Below are 16,523 nucleotides of genomic sequence, written 5' to 3' on the forward strand. Positions count from 1 at the left end.
AATGAATAAAAAAATAAAACCCCAAACACTGTCATCATCTTTCAAAAGCAGTAAAACACAGTGTTAGAAGTCACAGTTTATCTCAGTATTAGATACACCGTCATTTACAAACTAAAAAGCTGCTGCTTTTTTCACACGCTTTTAACCCTGTGGCCTAAAAACTGAAATACGTCCATTAATGCATTGATTGGCAGAGTAAAAGACACATAGTAAATATAAATTCTTACCTGTTGGTTTCAGTGGGATTCATCTGAAGAAAATATTCCACATAAAGCATCCTTTTTTATCCAAAACAGTGTCTAAATGGTGAAGAAGTCCCTCTGTACACAGCTGAGCCGTGAGAGCTCCCCTCCCCCACCGAGTCTTGGTGATTAAATTATACCGTCAGCAGCCACAAAGAAATAAAATATAAATATAAAATAATGTTAAAATAAGTCTGTTTTGTTTTTGTGTCGAGCGGACGATAGCACTCGCTTTAACATCCAAAGTTACAAACCTGAACTACACTACCCACAATGCTCCCTGCATCGACCGGCCAATCACGTTTTGCGCTTAATGATGACATCAGCAAGTGACTGGCAGCCAGTCTGCTACAAACACATAACAGACGGAATAAAATTTTTGATTTTAGGGTTTACAAATGTTTTTGACCGTTAAACTTTGCTCACTTTACCAGCAAAAAAAATGTTATCGGACTGAAAGTTCTCTGAACTAAATTTATCAGAAGACAATTGGTCTGATGATGGGTTTAAAACTTATCTGAAAAGCTAATCCGCTAACAAAAACATTAGCTTTGATAATTATCTGTTATCGGATTAGCTGAACTGTGCCCACTACTGTCTGTGGTGAGTAGACAACCCAGCTCCTGTGGACCTTCTCTCCATTCGGAAGAATTTTGAACTGGAGGCTGGTATGAAATGCTCTTCCATTGGGACCCTTTGGAAAAACTCAGAGCCGACTTTAAAAGGACCTCTCCGCACAATTTCCACACGATCAGCATCTAAAATGTGAGCTGGCAGTAGATCTGGATCAGTTGGAGAGGGCACATATGTCTCTACAGTGACATGTGCTCCCTCTGCCTTCAGAAGTGGTGGTTGTGTGCTGAGTTGTGTATGTACCTGAAATGGTTGGTGGTTGATGTTGTGGGCTTGAACTGCTGGTGGACGGTTGATCATCTAACTCTTCCTCTTGGCCTTGAGTTCCTCCTTGCATGTATCGAGCCATTGACTCTGCATTCAGAAATACAAGACAAAATATTCAGGGATTCTGGCAAGACTGAGCATAGACATGCATACAAGGGCTACAAAATTAACATGTTTTATTTAAAACATTATCTTACCTGCATGCAATGCTCGCTGTCTCTTCTTGTTTGTCTTTTCCGCTCCTGACTCTTGATGCCTTTTTGAGGCCATGTCCAAACACAGGTGTTTGCCAAACTTGAGATCGAGGCATAATCAAACAGACCACTGGGAAGTGGGGGGGTTGAGCACCAGAGGGAGACTGGAGAGAGGACCGCAGAGGAGATTCATCTTTTCTCAACCATTTGGCCTATATTACTTTTGTATTGTTTATACCTATTAACATGCTTCACACAAATTTTAGACATACTAGTTACTAGTAGCCTTGTAAAGTCTGGAATAATGGTTCATTTTAGGATGGGAACACTACAGATAGTTTCCGGCCAGAGGATCCTTTTATCAGCTTTATTCCAAACAGCAGGTCATCAATATGCAGGGCGATACTGGTCTGGTATGTGAGTGTGTGTGTGTGTGTGTGTGTGTGTGTGTGTGTGTGTGTGTGTGTGTGTGTGTGTGTGGGTGTGTGTGTGTGTGTGTGTGTGTGTGTGTGTGTGTGTGTGTGTGTGTGTGTGTGTGTGTGTGTGTGTGTGTGTGTGTGTGTGTGGTCTAAACAGAAAGATAGAAATGAAGAATACAATTAGTATGATAGTGAATAAACAACAAGCAAATAATTAAAGTAATAAACATAAACTACTATGCCTATTTTCACTCTTCCAACAGCAGAGTACATAAACTCTAAACATAATACCTAGGATGTGCCTGTCTAACCAGGAAAATACAGTGTTATAGCAATCAGTGTAGTTAAGAACCAAATGAACATAATAAATGCACAGCATGGATACATAGGAATCTATGAACAGATATGGAATAGAAATAGGGCCTGACTCCACATTATGTAGTCTAATTATTGTACACAGAGTTCAGGTTACACAAACAACAGTGCTCTACACAGCATCATACTAATAGGTACAGTCGAGCCTACGTTACTTCTGCTTAGTTACAGCCGCCATTTCGGATCACCACTGAAAACAAACTGTACACACACTCACAACCATTGTTAATATAGTCGTCTTTACCACTGCTTATTCGCAAAGTCCTGTGGATTTGGTCATGCCAAATGGCATATGAGTATGTGGAGAGCCTTGATAGGTGTGCAAAAGTTGCTGTAGTTAAAGTTAAAGTTGCTGCAGTTAAAAAGCTCATAGTTGGATCTTGGGATCGAGTTGATGGCCTGCCGCGAGGCGAGCTTCCGTCTGTCCCGGCCCCTGCCTCTTGACACCACCTTGATGCTCTTAGTTGAGTGTCCCACGGGGTCCGAAGCGTTTACTATGAAAAAAATTAGAGTGTTCTCTGTGAAAACTGGTGTATATTAAGTAGAAACAAACGTGGCAGAACGATGCGAGCGCGATGGACGTCAAGTAGGAAATGAGTGTGACAGCAGTTTGTTTTCAGCAGCTCACTGGTTACTATGGGCATTGCTATATCAATCAATCAATTCAATCAATTTTATTTATATAGCGCCAAATCACAACAAACAGTTGCCCCAAGGCGCTTTATATTGTAAGGCAAGGCCATACAATAATTACGTAAAAACCCCAACGGTCAAAACGACCCCCTGTGAGCAAGCACTTGGCGACAGTGGGAAGGAAAAACTCCCTTTTAACAGGAAGACACCTCCAGCAGAACCAGGCTCAGGGAGGGGCAGTCTTCTGCTGGGACTGGTTGGGGCTGAGGGAGAGAACCAGGAAAAAGACATGCTGTGGAGGGGAGCAGAGATCAATCACTAATGATTAAATGCAGAGTGGTGCATACAGAGCAAAAAGAGAAAGAAACACACAGTGCATCATGGGAACCCCCCCAGCAGTCTAAGTCTATAGCAGCATAACTAAGGGATGGTTCAGGTTCACCCGATCCAGCCCTAACTATAAGCTTTAGCAAAAAGGAAAGTTTTAAGCCTAATCTTAAAAGTAGAGAGGGTGTCTGTCTCCCTGATCCGAATTGGGAGCTGGTTCCACAGGAGAGGAGCCTGAAAGCTGAAGGCTCTGCCTCCCATTTTACTCTTACAAACCCTAGGAACTACAAGTAAGCCTGCAGTCTGAGAGCGAAGCCCTCTATTGGGGTGATATGGTACTATGAGGTCCCTAAGATAAGATGGGACCTGATTATTCAAAACCTTATTCGTTTATCACCATGACGGTGATAAACGAACCGTCATCATGAGATTCATCAACAGAAAACACAAAACAGCACTGTTAAAACAAGGAAGAAAACTGAAAGGGACAAACGTATTCATCAATGAACATCTCACCAAACGGAATGCCGACATCACCAGGAAAGCACGCTTCTTGAAGAAACAGGGAAAAATCCAGCACACATGGACTTCAAACTGTAAAATATTCATCAAACTGAACGGATCACCAGAACAAGCAAAAGTCATGGCAATAAGGAACATCGAGGAGCTGGACAAATATGAACAATAGTGTTTCTTAAAGTGAGGATCTGGACAAATATGACCAATAAGGTATGAGCACACAAACACATCACAACACCATGACACAGACCAGAGGAACCTATTCATCTACTACCTATTCATCTACATCTGGAGACAAGAAGGATATAACTCAAAGGATTGCTGATCATGGAAAAGTAGAACTGAGAACATTTAAATACACAGACCACAATGTACTGGACTTGGAGCACGATATAGACCCGGACAATAATTTCTTCTCAAATATTAATGACAGTTGTTGCTATTATACAGATGAACAGTTTAATCGGATCATTAAAACGGATAACAAATTATCAATAATCCATTTCAACAGCAGAAGTCTATATGCAAACTTTAACAACATTAAAGAATATTTAAGTCAGTTTAAAAAAATATTTAACATAATTGCTATATCAGAAACATGGATCAATGAAGATAAAGGAATGGATTTTGAACTGGATGGATATGAATTTAATTGTGTAAACAGAAAAAATAGAGTGGAGGAGGAGTGGCTGTGTATGTGGATAAGAACATGGATTATAAAATAGTAGACAATATGACAACTGTGATTGATAACTTATTAGAATGTATAACTATTGAAATATGTGAAGAAAAAAGCAAAAATGTATTAGTCAGCTGTATATAGAGCACCAGGATCTAGTATTGAAACATTCACTGACTGTATGGGAAAAATGTTCTCAAAAACTAATCAAAAAACTGTGTTCATTTGTGGTGACTTAAATATTGATCTGCTCAATCCAAATAAGCATAAAATAACAGATGAATTTATCAGTATAATGTACAGTATGAGTTTATATCCAAAATCACCAGGCCAAGCAGAATTACATCCCATAGTGCCACCTTAATTGATAATATATTCAGCAATGATATTGAGAATAACACTGTGAGTGGATTATTAATCAATGACATTAGTGATCATCTACCAGTTTTCATCGTTTATAATAGAAACTATCGGCGGAATCAGCCAGAGGAGAAAATAAAATACAGGCGAGTGCGGACAGAGGAAAACATGAACACACTAAAGAAGGATTTACAGGAGCAAAACTGGGAAAAGGTATACAGTGAAAGTGATGTTGATAGTGCATATGAAACTTTTTTACAAATATTTACATCATTATATGATAAAAATTGTCCAATTAAACAAGACTACAGAAAACAAAAATCCAAGCTCGACCATGGATGACGAAAGGGTTACGAAATGCATGTAATAAGAAAAATACACTGTATAGAGAATTCATAAAACTAAAGACTAAAGAGGCAGAAAATAGATATAAGAAATACAAAAATAGATTAACTAATATTATACGGGTATGTAGGAAGGAATATTATAGTAACATATTATATAATAACAAAAACAATATTAAAGGAATATGGGATATATTAAATAGCATTATCAAAAATGGTAATAAAAAACAGAGTTACCCTCAGTATTTCATTGATAATAATGTCAAGAAGGAAAATAAGGATGAGGTAGTCAACGGTTTTAATAATTTTTTTGTAAATATTGTACCAAGCTTGGCAGAAAAAATTCCCGATTCCCAACCTGAGGATTGGGATAATAATCTCATAGAAAGAAATCCCTGTTCAATGTTCCTCACAGCAGTGGATGGAAATGAAATTATAGACATTGTGAATAATTGTAAATATAAAACATCTACCGATTTAAATGAAATTGATATGGTGGTGGTAAAACAGGTCATTGAATGGATTGTAGAACCATTAACATACATCTGTAACTTATCATTTCAAACCGGTAAATTTCCCAATGAAATGAAAATAGCTAAGGTTGTGCCGCTGTATAAGACTGGGGATAGACACCACTTCACAAATTATAGACCTGTTTCTTTGCTTCCACAATTTTCCAAATTATTAGAAAAGTTATTCAATAATAGATTAGACAAATTCATAAATAAACATAAATTACTTACTGATAGTCAATATGGATTCAGAGCACATAGTTCAACATCACTTGCATTAATAGAATCAGTTGAGGAGATTACAAACGCCATAGACCACAAATTACATTCAGTTGGAATATTTATAGACCTTAAAAAGGCTTTTGATACAATTAATCATGACATATTAATCAATAAACTTGAACAGTATGGGATTAGGGGGTTGGTGTTGCACTGGGTGAGAAGCTACTTAAGTAACAGAAAACAGTTTGTGAAGTTGGGGGAATATACATCATCATGCTTGGACAATGCTTGTGGCGTCCCACAGGGGTCAGTATTGGGTCCAAAACTGTTTCTAATTTATATAAATGATATTGTCAATGTTTCCAAAATATTAAAATTAGTATTATTTGCAGATGACACAAGCATTTTTTGTTCAGGGGGGGATTTGCAGGAGTTACTGAGGAGGATCAGTATAGAAATGGGAAAATTGAAAATATGGTTTGACAGAAATAAATTATCATTAAACTTAAGTAAAACAAAATACATGTTATTTGGCTATTGTAATACAGACATACAGGTTCAGTTACAAGTCGAGGGGGTAGATATTGAAAGGGTACATGAAAATAAGTTTCTGGGGGTGATAATAGAGGATAAGATAAACTGGAAGACTCATATAAAACATATACAAAGTAAACTGTCAAGAAGCATTTCAGTTCTAAACAAAGCGAAACATATTCTGGACCACAACTCACTCCACATTCTTTACTGCTCACTGGTTTTACCATATTTACAGTACTGTGCAGAGGTATGGGGTAATACTTATAAAGGTACAACACAATCACTATCAGTAATGCAGAAAAGAGCTATAAGAATTATTCATAATACTGGCTATAGAGATCATACAAATCCACTATTTTTACAATCCAAATTCTTAAAATTCACAGACTTGGTTCATTTTCAAACAGTACAAATTGTGTATAAAGCAATAAACAATTTACTTCCAGCAAATATTAAAAATATGTTTTTTAACAGATCAGGGGATTACAGTCTGAGGGGGAAATTTAATTTAAAGCATCAGTGGGCACGAACAACATTAAAAGGTTTCTGTATTTCTGTCTGTGGGGTGAGGATGTGGAACAGATTGGGAGTGGGGCTCAAGCAATGTCCAAGCATGAACCAGTTCAAACAGCGGTACAAAAATATGTTTTTTTCTGGGTATAGGGAGGAGGAAGGGTAATGAGGGTTAGGGTGTTTTTGTTTTTTGCTTCGGCTTGTAAATATATAGTATTTTGTATGTAAGTAGGTATGTGTAGGTGTATATTTATGTTTGTGTATATATATATGTGTATATATGTATATGTGTATATATGTGTATGTATATGTGTATGTATGTTGATGTGTATATGTATGTGTATGTGTATATATATGTATATATATATATATATTGATATCGGTTTAGGTGTGTAGGAATTTATGTGTATATGTGGCAAAGGGTATTACTGGTTGTGGGAAGAAGGGGTAGGGATAATAAGCTGATGCTTCACCCTACCCCTTTTCGGACATGTTGGGTACACAGTAGGAACTTTTTTGTTGTTGTCTTTACTGATCTATCTTGTAATTGTTGTTGTATCAAATGTTCGAAATAAACAGTTTTCATTCATTCATTCAAAACCTTATAAGTAAGAAGAAGAATTTTAAATTCTATTCTAGAATTAACAGGAAGCCAATGAAGAGAGGCCAATATGGGTGAGATATGCTCTCTCCTTCTAGTCCCCGTCAGTACTCTATCTGCAGCATTTTGAATTAACTGAAGGCTTTTCAGGGAACTTTTAGGACAACCTGATAATAATGAATTACAATAGTCCAGCCTAGAGGAAATAAATGCATGAATTAGTTTTTCAGCATCACTCTGAGACAAGACCTTTCTAATTTTAGAGATATTGCGTAAATGCAAAAAAAGCAGTCTTACATATTTATTTAATATGCGCTTTGAATGACATATCCTGATCAAAAATGACTCCAAGATTTCTCACAGTATTACTAGAGATCAGGGTAATGCCATCCAGAGTAAGGATCTGGTTAGACACCATGTTTCTAAGATTTGTGGGGCCAAGTACAATAACTTCAGTTTTATCTGAGTTTAAAAGCAGGAAATTAGAGGTCATCCATGTCCTTATGTCTGTAAGACAATCCTGCAGTTTAGCTAATTGGTGTGTGTCCTCTGGCTTCATGGATAGATAAAGCTGGGTATCATCTGCGTAACAATGAAAATTTAAGCAATGCCGTCTAATAATACTGCCTAAGGGAAGCATGTATAAAGTGAATAAAATTGGTCCTAGCACAGAACCTTGTGGAACTCCATAATTAACCTTAGTCTGTGAAGAAGATTCCCCATTTACATGAACAAATTGTAATCTATTAGATAAATATGATTCAAACCACCGCAGCGCAGTGCCTTTAATACCTATGGCATGCTTTCATCTCTGTAATAAAATTTTATGGTCAACAGTATCAAAAGCAGCACTGAGGTCTAACAGAACAAGCACAGAGATGAGTCCACTGTCTGAGGCCATAAGAAGATCATTTGTAACCTTCACTAATGCTGTTTCTGTACTATGATGAATTCTAAAACCTGACTGAAACTCTTCAAATAGACCATTCCTCTGCAGATGATCAGTTAGCTGTTTTACAACTACCCTTTCAAGAATTTTTGAGAGAAAAGGAAGGGTGGAGATTGGCCTATAATTAGCTAAGATAGCTGGGTCAAGTGATGGCTTTTTAAGTAATGGTTTAATTACTGCCACCTTAAAAGCCTGTGGTACATAGCCAACTAATAAAGATAGATTGATCATATTTAAGATCGAAGCATTAAATAATGGTAGGGCTTCCTTGAGCAGCCTGGTAGGAATGGGGTCTAATAGACATGTTGATGGTTTGGATGAAGTAACTAATGAAAATAACTCAGACAGAACAATCTGAGAGAAAGAGTCTAACCACATACCGGCATCACTGAAAGCAGCCAAAGATAACGATACGTCTTTGGGATGGTTATGAGTAATTTTTTCTCTAATTTTATCTGCTTTAAGCTGCGAGTTTGTGAGTTATACCACGGAGTCAGGCACTTCTGATTTAAAGCTCTCTTTTTCAGAGGAGCTACAGCATCCAAAGTTGTCTTCAGTGAGGATGTAAAACTATTGACGAGATACTCTATCTCACTTACAGAGTTTAGGTAGCTACTCTGCACTGTGTTGGTATATGGCATTAGAGAACATAAAGAAGGAATCATATCCTTAAACCTAGTTACAGCGCTTTCTGAAAGACTTCTAGTGTAATGAAACTTATTCCCCACTGCTGGGTAGTCCATCAGAGTAAATGTAAATGTTATTAAGAAATGATCAGACAGAAGGGAGTTTTCAGGGAATACTATTAAGTCTTCAATTTCCATACCATAAGTCAGAACAAGATCTAAGATATGATTAAAGTGGTGGGTGGACTCATTTACATTTTGAGCAAAGCCAATTGAGTCTAATAATAGATTAAATGCAATGTTGAGGCTGTCATTCTCAGCATCTGTGTGGATGTTAAAATCGCCCACTATAATTATCTTATCTGAGCTAAGCACTAAGTCAGACAAATGTTCTGAAAATTCACAGAGAAACTCACAGTAATGACCAGGAGGACGATAGATAACAACAAATAAAACTGGTTTTTGGGACTTCCAATTTGGATGGACAAGACTAAGAGTCAAGCTTTCAAATGAATTAAAGCTCTGTCTGGGTTTTTGATTAATTAATAAGCTGGAATGGAAGATTGCTGCTAATCCTCCGCCTCGGCCCGTGCTACGAGTGTTCTGGCAGTTAGTGTGACTCGGGGGTGTTGACTCATTTAAACTAACATATTCATCCTGCTGTAACCAGGTTTCTGTAAGGCAGAATAAATCAATATGTTGATCAATTATTATATCATTTACTAACAGGGACTTAGAAGAGAGAGACCTAATGTTTAATAGACCACATTTAACTGTTTTAGTCTGTGGTGCAGTTGAAGGTGCTATATTATTTTTTCTTTTTGAATTTTTATGCTTAAATGGATTTTTGCTGGTTATTGGTGGTCTGGGAGCAGGCATCGTCTCTGCGGGGATGGGGTAATGAGGGGATGGCAGGGGGAGAGAAGCTGCAGAGAGGTGTGTAAGACTACAACTGTGCTTCCTGGTCCCAACCCTGGATAGTCACGGTTTGGAGGATTTAAGAAAATTGGCCAGATTTCTAGAAATGAGAGCTGCTCCATCCAAAGTGGGATGGATGCCGTCTCTCCTAACAAGACCAGGTTTTCCCCAGAAGCTTTGCCAATTATCTATGAAGCCCACCTCATTTTTTGGACACCACTCAGACAGCCAGCAATTCAAGGAGAACATGCAGCTAAACATGTCACTCCCGGTCCGATTGGAGAGGGGCCCAGACAAAACTGCAGAGTCCGACATTGTTTTTGCAAAGTTACACACCTATTCAATGTTAATTTTAGTGACCTCCGATTGGCGTAACCGGGTGTCATTACTGCCGACGTGAATTACAATCATACCAAATTTACGCTTAGCCTTAGCCAGCAGTTTCAAATTTCCTTCAATGTCGCCTGCTCTGGCCCCCGGAAGACAATTGACTATGGTTGCTGGTGTCGCTAACTTCACATTTCTCAAAACAGAGTCGCCAATAACCAGAGTTTGTTCCTCGGCGGGTGTGTCGCCGAGTGGGGAAAAACGGTTAGAAATGTGAATGGGTTGGCGGTGTACACGGGGCTTCTGTTTAGGGCTACGCTTCCTCCTCACAGTCACCCAGTCAGCCTGCTTTCCCGGCTGCTCGGGATCTGCCAGAGGGAAACTAACGGCGGCTAAGCTACCTTGGTCCGCACCGACTACAGGGGCCTGGCTAGCTGTAGAATTTTCCACGGTGCGGAGCCGAGTCTCCAATTCGCCCAGCCTGGCCTCCAAAGCTACGAATAAGCTACACTTATTACAAGTACCATTACTGCTAAAGGAGGCCGAGGAATAACTAAACATTTCACACCCAGAGCAGAAAAGTGCGGGAGAGACAGCAGAAGCCGCCATGCTAAACCGGCTAAGAGCTAGTAGCTGCGCTAAGCTAGCGGATTCCTAAAAACACACAAAGTGAATATTGTGTAAATAATTTAGAGGTGATTCAGCAGCGGGAGTGCTTTAGTTAAGGCACGTGAAGATTACACTGTGAAACAAATCGTTATCTAGGTAACTAGATCAATCTAACTGCGCAGATTAAACAGCTAACAGATACAGCAAAACACCGCTGTGCTCCGGAACAGGACGTGATACAATACCGCAGTGAGAGCCAACCACCAGTAGAGGCCTTTGAGAACGCGCATATATGCGCATGCATCAGGGACCCGGATGTCTGACTGTACCTATTAGTCACATGGATCAACGTAAAGGCACTAGCTCAAGTTAGCACACATCAACCGACAAGTTATCCTCATAACAAAGCACTATAAACATGCAACAGAAGCATTAACATTACTTGGTGTTCATAAAATGCACACAAACTAGAAATGAATGTTCTTCAAACTGTGTCTGCTTTCATCAGCTCCGAACAGTAACAAATGAGTAGCGCACCACATCCACTGATCAGACGAGGTTCACGGGGATGGTGCATTCAAGCACATCTCAGAAATCCTAGCACTGAACAAATAGCTTGATTTTTCACAAGCTTGATTTTTTTTTTTTTGGTGCCCCCCCCCCCGGCACTTGGTGCCCTACGCGTAGTGTGTGATGTGCATGTGTAGAAGGACGGCAGTGAATAGTATGACACAGTATGATGAATCTGTTGAGAGTACGCAGTTCTCAAACACTGAATGATGTTGCAAGAAGAAGATGAGTGAGGGAAGCTACCAAGACACCCATATGACACCTCTGTAGGACTTGTAAGCATCTGTGGCTGTGATTGAAGAAACTGTGCACAGTGCAGGTTTTGTATTTTGCACCACCAGTCACACTGTCTTGGTTGAGTGGCACATAGAAGGATTATTTTATAAGAAAACAAATCAAATCTAGGCTTAAGTCTCCTTTGTGCCGTCAGGCAAACTAGAGCTGAAATTACAGATCTTTTTTTAAGAATTTTTTTCTCTGTTCCGTTATTTGTATTTATTTTCTTATTCTTTGAAAAGAAGTTGTGTGTCTATTATATTATTGTACTCTGTTTTATGAAGTTTTCATGCTTTATAGCTGTCAAGGTCAAACAGGCTCTGAATGCTTATAAAAATGCATTTTTTGTTGAAACTATGAGCAGAAATATTGAATGGCCTGAAGGCTGCCTCTGTGCAACTGTGAAAAATAAATTACTTCAATAAAGCATGAAAAAGGTGCAGACTGGAAACAGCTGAGCATCAGAAACAAGTGTGGAAAATGGCCCATTATTTCATGCAACTGCCAAAAACTTAATGTGGCTGTTAAAGGACCATATCAGTTTTTTTGATATTTGAGTTCCATATATAACCCCAATTCCAGTGAAGTTGGGATGTTATGTGAAATGTAAATAAAAACAGAATGCAGTGATTTGCAAATCTTCTTCAATCTATATTCAGTTGAATACACCACAAGGCAAGATATTTAATGTTCAAACTGACAAACTTTATTGTTTTTGTGCAAATATTTGCCCATTTTGAAATGGATGCCTGCAACACGTTTCAAAAAAGCTGGGACAGTGGTATGTTTACCATCACCTTTCCTTCTAACAACACTCAATAAGCCTTTGGGAACTGGAGACACTAATTGTGAGTGTCATGATATGGGTATGAAAAGGAGCATCCCCAAAAGGATAAGCTGTTCATAAGCAAAGCTGGGGTGAGGATCACCACTTTGTGAACAACTCCATGAAAAAATAGTTCAACAGTTTAAGAACAATGTTTCTCAACATTCAATTGCAAGAAATTTAGGGATTCCATCATCTATAGTCCATAATATCATCCAAAGATTCAGAGAATCTGGAGAACTTTCTACACGTAAGCAGCAAGGTTGAAAACCAAAATTGAATGCCCGTCACCTTTGATCCCTCAAGCAGCACTGCAATAAAAACCAACATCATTGTGTAAAGGCTCTTACCGCGTGGGCTCAGGAACACTTTAGAAAACCATTGTCAGTTAACACAGTTCGTTGCTACATTTTTAAACTTAAAAAGCAAAAGCCATACATCAACAACATCCAGAAACACCACCGCCTTCTCTGGGCCCGAGGTCAGTTGAAATGGACAGACACAAAGTGGAAAAGTGTGCTGTGGTCTGGTGAGTCCACATTTCAAATTATTTTTGGAAATCATGGGCGTCGTGTCCTCTGGACAAAAGAGGAAAAAGACCACCCAGATTGTTACCAGCACGAAGTTCATAAGCCAGCATCTGTGATAGTATGGGGGTGTGTTAGTGCCCTTGGCATGGGCAACTTACTCATCTGTGATGACACCATCAATGCTGAAAGATACATCCAGGTTTTGGAGCAACACATGCTGCCATCCAAGCAACGTCTTTTTCAGGGACGTCCCTGCTTATTTCAGCAAGCCGATGGCAAGCCACATTCTGCACGTGTTACAACAGTGTGTCTTCCTAGTAAAAGAGTGCGGGTACTAGACTGGCCTGCCTGCAGTCCAGACCTGTCGCTCATTGGAAATGTGTGGCGCATTATGAAGTGCAAAATATGACAACAGAGACCCCGGACTGCTGAACAACTGAAGTCGTACATCAAGCAAGAATGGCAAAGAATTCCACCTACAGAGCTTCAACAATTAGTGTCCTCAGTTCCCAAACGCTTATTGAGTGTTGTTAGAAGGAAAGGTGATGTAACACAGTGGTAAACATACCACTGTCCCAACTTTTTTGAAATGTGTTGCAGGCATCCATTTTAAAATGAGTAAATATTTGCACAAAAACAATAAAGTTTATCAGTTTGAACATTAAATATCTTGTCTTTGTGGTGTATTCAATTGAATATAGGCTGAAGAGGATTTGCAAATCATTGTATTCTGTTTTATTTACATTTTACGCAACGTCCCAGCTTCACAGGAATTGGGGTTGTGTGTATATATATATATATATATATATATATATATATATATATATATATATATATATATATATATATATATATATACACACACACACACAGTACATCACATTCATGGAAACCATTTTCCAAAGCACATCACTGGAGCACTAAAGTTTTAAACTGTATTTCCTCCTTTTCTTGAGGCCTTTGGCATCACTTCATTCCACTATGCTACCAATTTCAACTTTTGTTTAGTTTGTTATTTTTATGTTTTTATGTTATTGCCACTGTTTGTTTGTTTGATTGTTTGTCAACAGCCTGGAGCCCACAATTTTTCATATATCGTTATGAAATTTTTTTTACTAAAGAGTCATGCTCTGATAGGCAAGAACTGAGTCGATTTTAAGGTCAAAGGTCAAATCTTGGAAAAATCCCTGTCTTTAATATTGAACGAATTCTCAAAAAAAAATCATAACTCTGTCAAAAAAGATCAAATTCCTTTCATATTTGATTATGTGGGATGGTATCCTTTATCAACTGACAAAGTTTGATCTGGATCTGATCCAGATTACAGATTTTTTTTGGCTATGCAAATTTAACATTGAAAACCCTATGTAATATATATTACATATATATTATATATTACATGTATATTTTACATTATATCTAAATCAAACATGCCCCAACATGACCTGATTGTTTTGCAATCAAATTTATAACAAAATTACACACAAAAGGTAGGTAACAGTAAATGTAAATATCAGTGAATCAAAATTGAGGTAGTGGTGTATTTCACTGTTTTTACATTGCAATTTTACAAACAAAAAATGAATGTATTCAGACAGGAAGGCAAGCTGGGTTGTACAGGACAGTCAGGTGCTTAACAGTTGAGAAGATAAAGTAGCTGAAGGAAGGGATTAAATAAACAGAGATGGCCAATGCATATACAGGGCTGGAAAGTTGAATCTGCCTGGTCATACCCACAGCTGGCTATTTTGGTGGTAATTTTGAGTTCAGCTTTTAAAAAAAATGGTACCAGTTTGTTCCCCATGTCATGAGGATTCAGAATATATATAGTTTTTAGGGCTACATATTATCGTTTGGGAGTTTATCCCGGACAGACAGACAGACAGACGTAGCCTTTTATGTATATAGATTACAACTGCAGCATGAGCATATCTAAAAATGGATTGAGTAGAAAAATATCATGAGCCCATAGACAGACTGATAAGCATAAGCATAGAAGCATAAAAAGCCTTCCAATATTGAGTGCTCCAATGTGTAGTTAAAGAATTCAAACATTTGGGAGTGTTGCTGGACTTGACACTCTCCTTTAAAAATCATATTAAAATGATAACTAAAATAATTAAATACAATGTGTTTAACTTCAACCAAATAAGGGGGTCAATGACAGATTAAGCGGTTATGATGTTCTTGCACTGTATGATTTTTTTCTCATGTAGGTTACTGCATAACCAGCTGGTCTCTCACAGGTGTGACAATTCTAAAACCAATTGAAAGGCTTTATAAAAGAGCACTGAAAAGTTTAGATAAAAGACCATTTTTATATCATCATTGTAAAATTTTAACAAAGTATAACTTAAGTTTTTAAATTTTATCAAATTTAAAAATGCTTGCCTAATATATAAAACTTTACATGGGTTGGCTCCTTCACCTCTTGCAAATTATATTAAATATGGAACATTTGGTCCAAGGGTCACCAGGGCTATGAGTAGAGGGGACTGTGAAGTGTCTGTGCGAAATGTTCTGTCCTACAAAGGCAGTGTCCAATGGAAAGCTTTGCCAACTACAGGGTTGGAGGCCCCAAGCTTTAAAGCTTTCAAAAGTCACTTAAAGGAGTGGCTCAAATCAAATAAAAATGTGAGCATTATGAACTCAATTGTAGAAACTAAGAAGAACTGTAGGGAATGTGCAATGCACTACAGCACATTATAAGTTATTGTTCTTAAAGCTACTGTTCTAAAATATATAAATGTATGAAATTAGACTTGCAGTTTTAATTAACTTAATTCAGTTGAATTTTAAATGTAGTAGTTTTTTTAAACTGTGTGCCCTCCTTTGACTGAGTAAGATAACCTTCATGCTCAGATCATGTCAGTGTCATCTTGTTTCCTGTCTTTTGTCCAGTCTGTCTTATTCTAGTAGTAGTTAGTGACCCCTATGTAATGTAGTCTGTTGTTGTATTATAAGCTCCTGTGATGTTTGTGTGTTTTTCCTCTAAATTGTTTAATTTTTATAGTCTGTCAGGGACTACAGATGGAAATTAGCCTATGGCTATAATCTGACATATTTACACTTTATGTGTTCATTAATATGTGTTGTCCCTTTTAAATGAATAAATGAAATGAAATGAAATAAAATGAAAGGCAGGTATTTAAAGTGGCACAATTTTTGTAATTTGGCCTCTATACCACCACAATAGATTTGAAATTGAGCAACTGAGATGTGATTGTAGTGTATAGTCTTTAAGATTTATTTAAGGGGATTGAACAAACTCCTACTCTGTGCAGTGCTTGCATGGACTAGGTGTTCAGCCAGGCTGAATCCAGCATCTGGAGTACATTTGTTGGTGACAAAAGGTTTACTGACCTCGACTTTGCAGATGATGCTGTGATCTGTTTTTCGAGTCAGTAATCAGCACGGTCACTCTATCACTTATCTTACCAGAGATAAGTAAAGCGTATATAGTGGGTTTTGATTAAACATAATCGACTCAGCTTCAGTGGGAGTGGAATCAGACC

At 38.0% G+C, this 16,523-nt stretch overlaps 1 protein-coding gene across 2 annotated transcripts in view; it reads left to right on the plus strand.

Moving 5' to 3' along the window:
* Positions 1-16,523, plus strand: part of LOC117508614 (FRAS1-related extracellular matrix protein 2-like) — a 385,322-nt gene that overhangs the window by 186,269 nt on the left and 182,530 nt on the right. The gene's annotated exons all lie outside the window — the stretch shown is intronic.

The sequence above is a fragment of the Thalassophryne amazonica genome, chromosome 4 (assembly GCF_902500255.1).
Source record: "Thalassophryne amazonica chromosome 4, fThaAma1.1, whole genome shotgun sequence".
In the NCBI taxonomy this organism is placed as follows: domain Eukaryota; kingdom Metazoa; phylum Chordata; class Actinopteri; order Batrachoidiformes; family Batrachoididae; genus Thalassophryne; species Thalassophryne amazonica.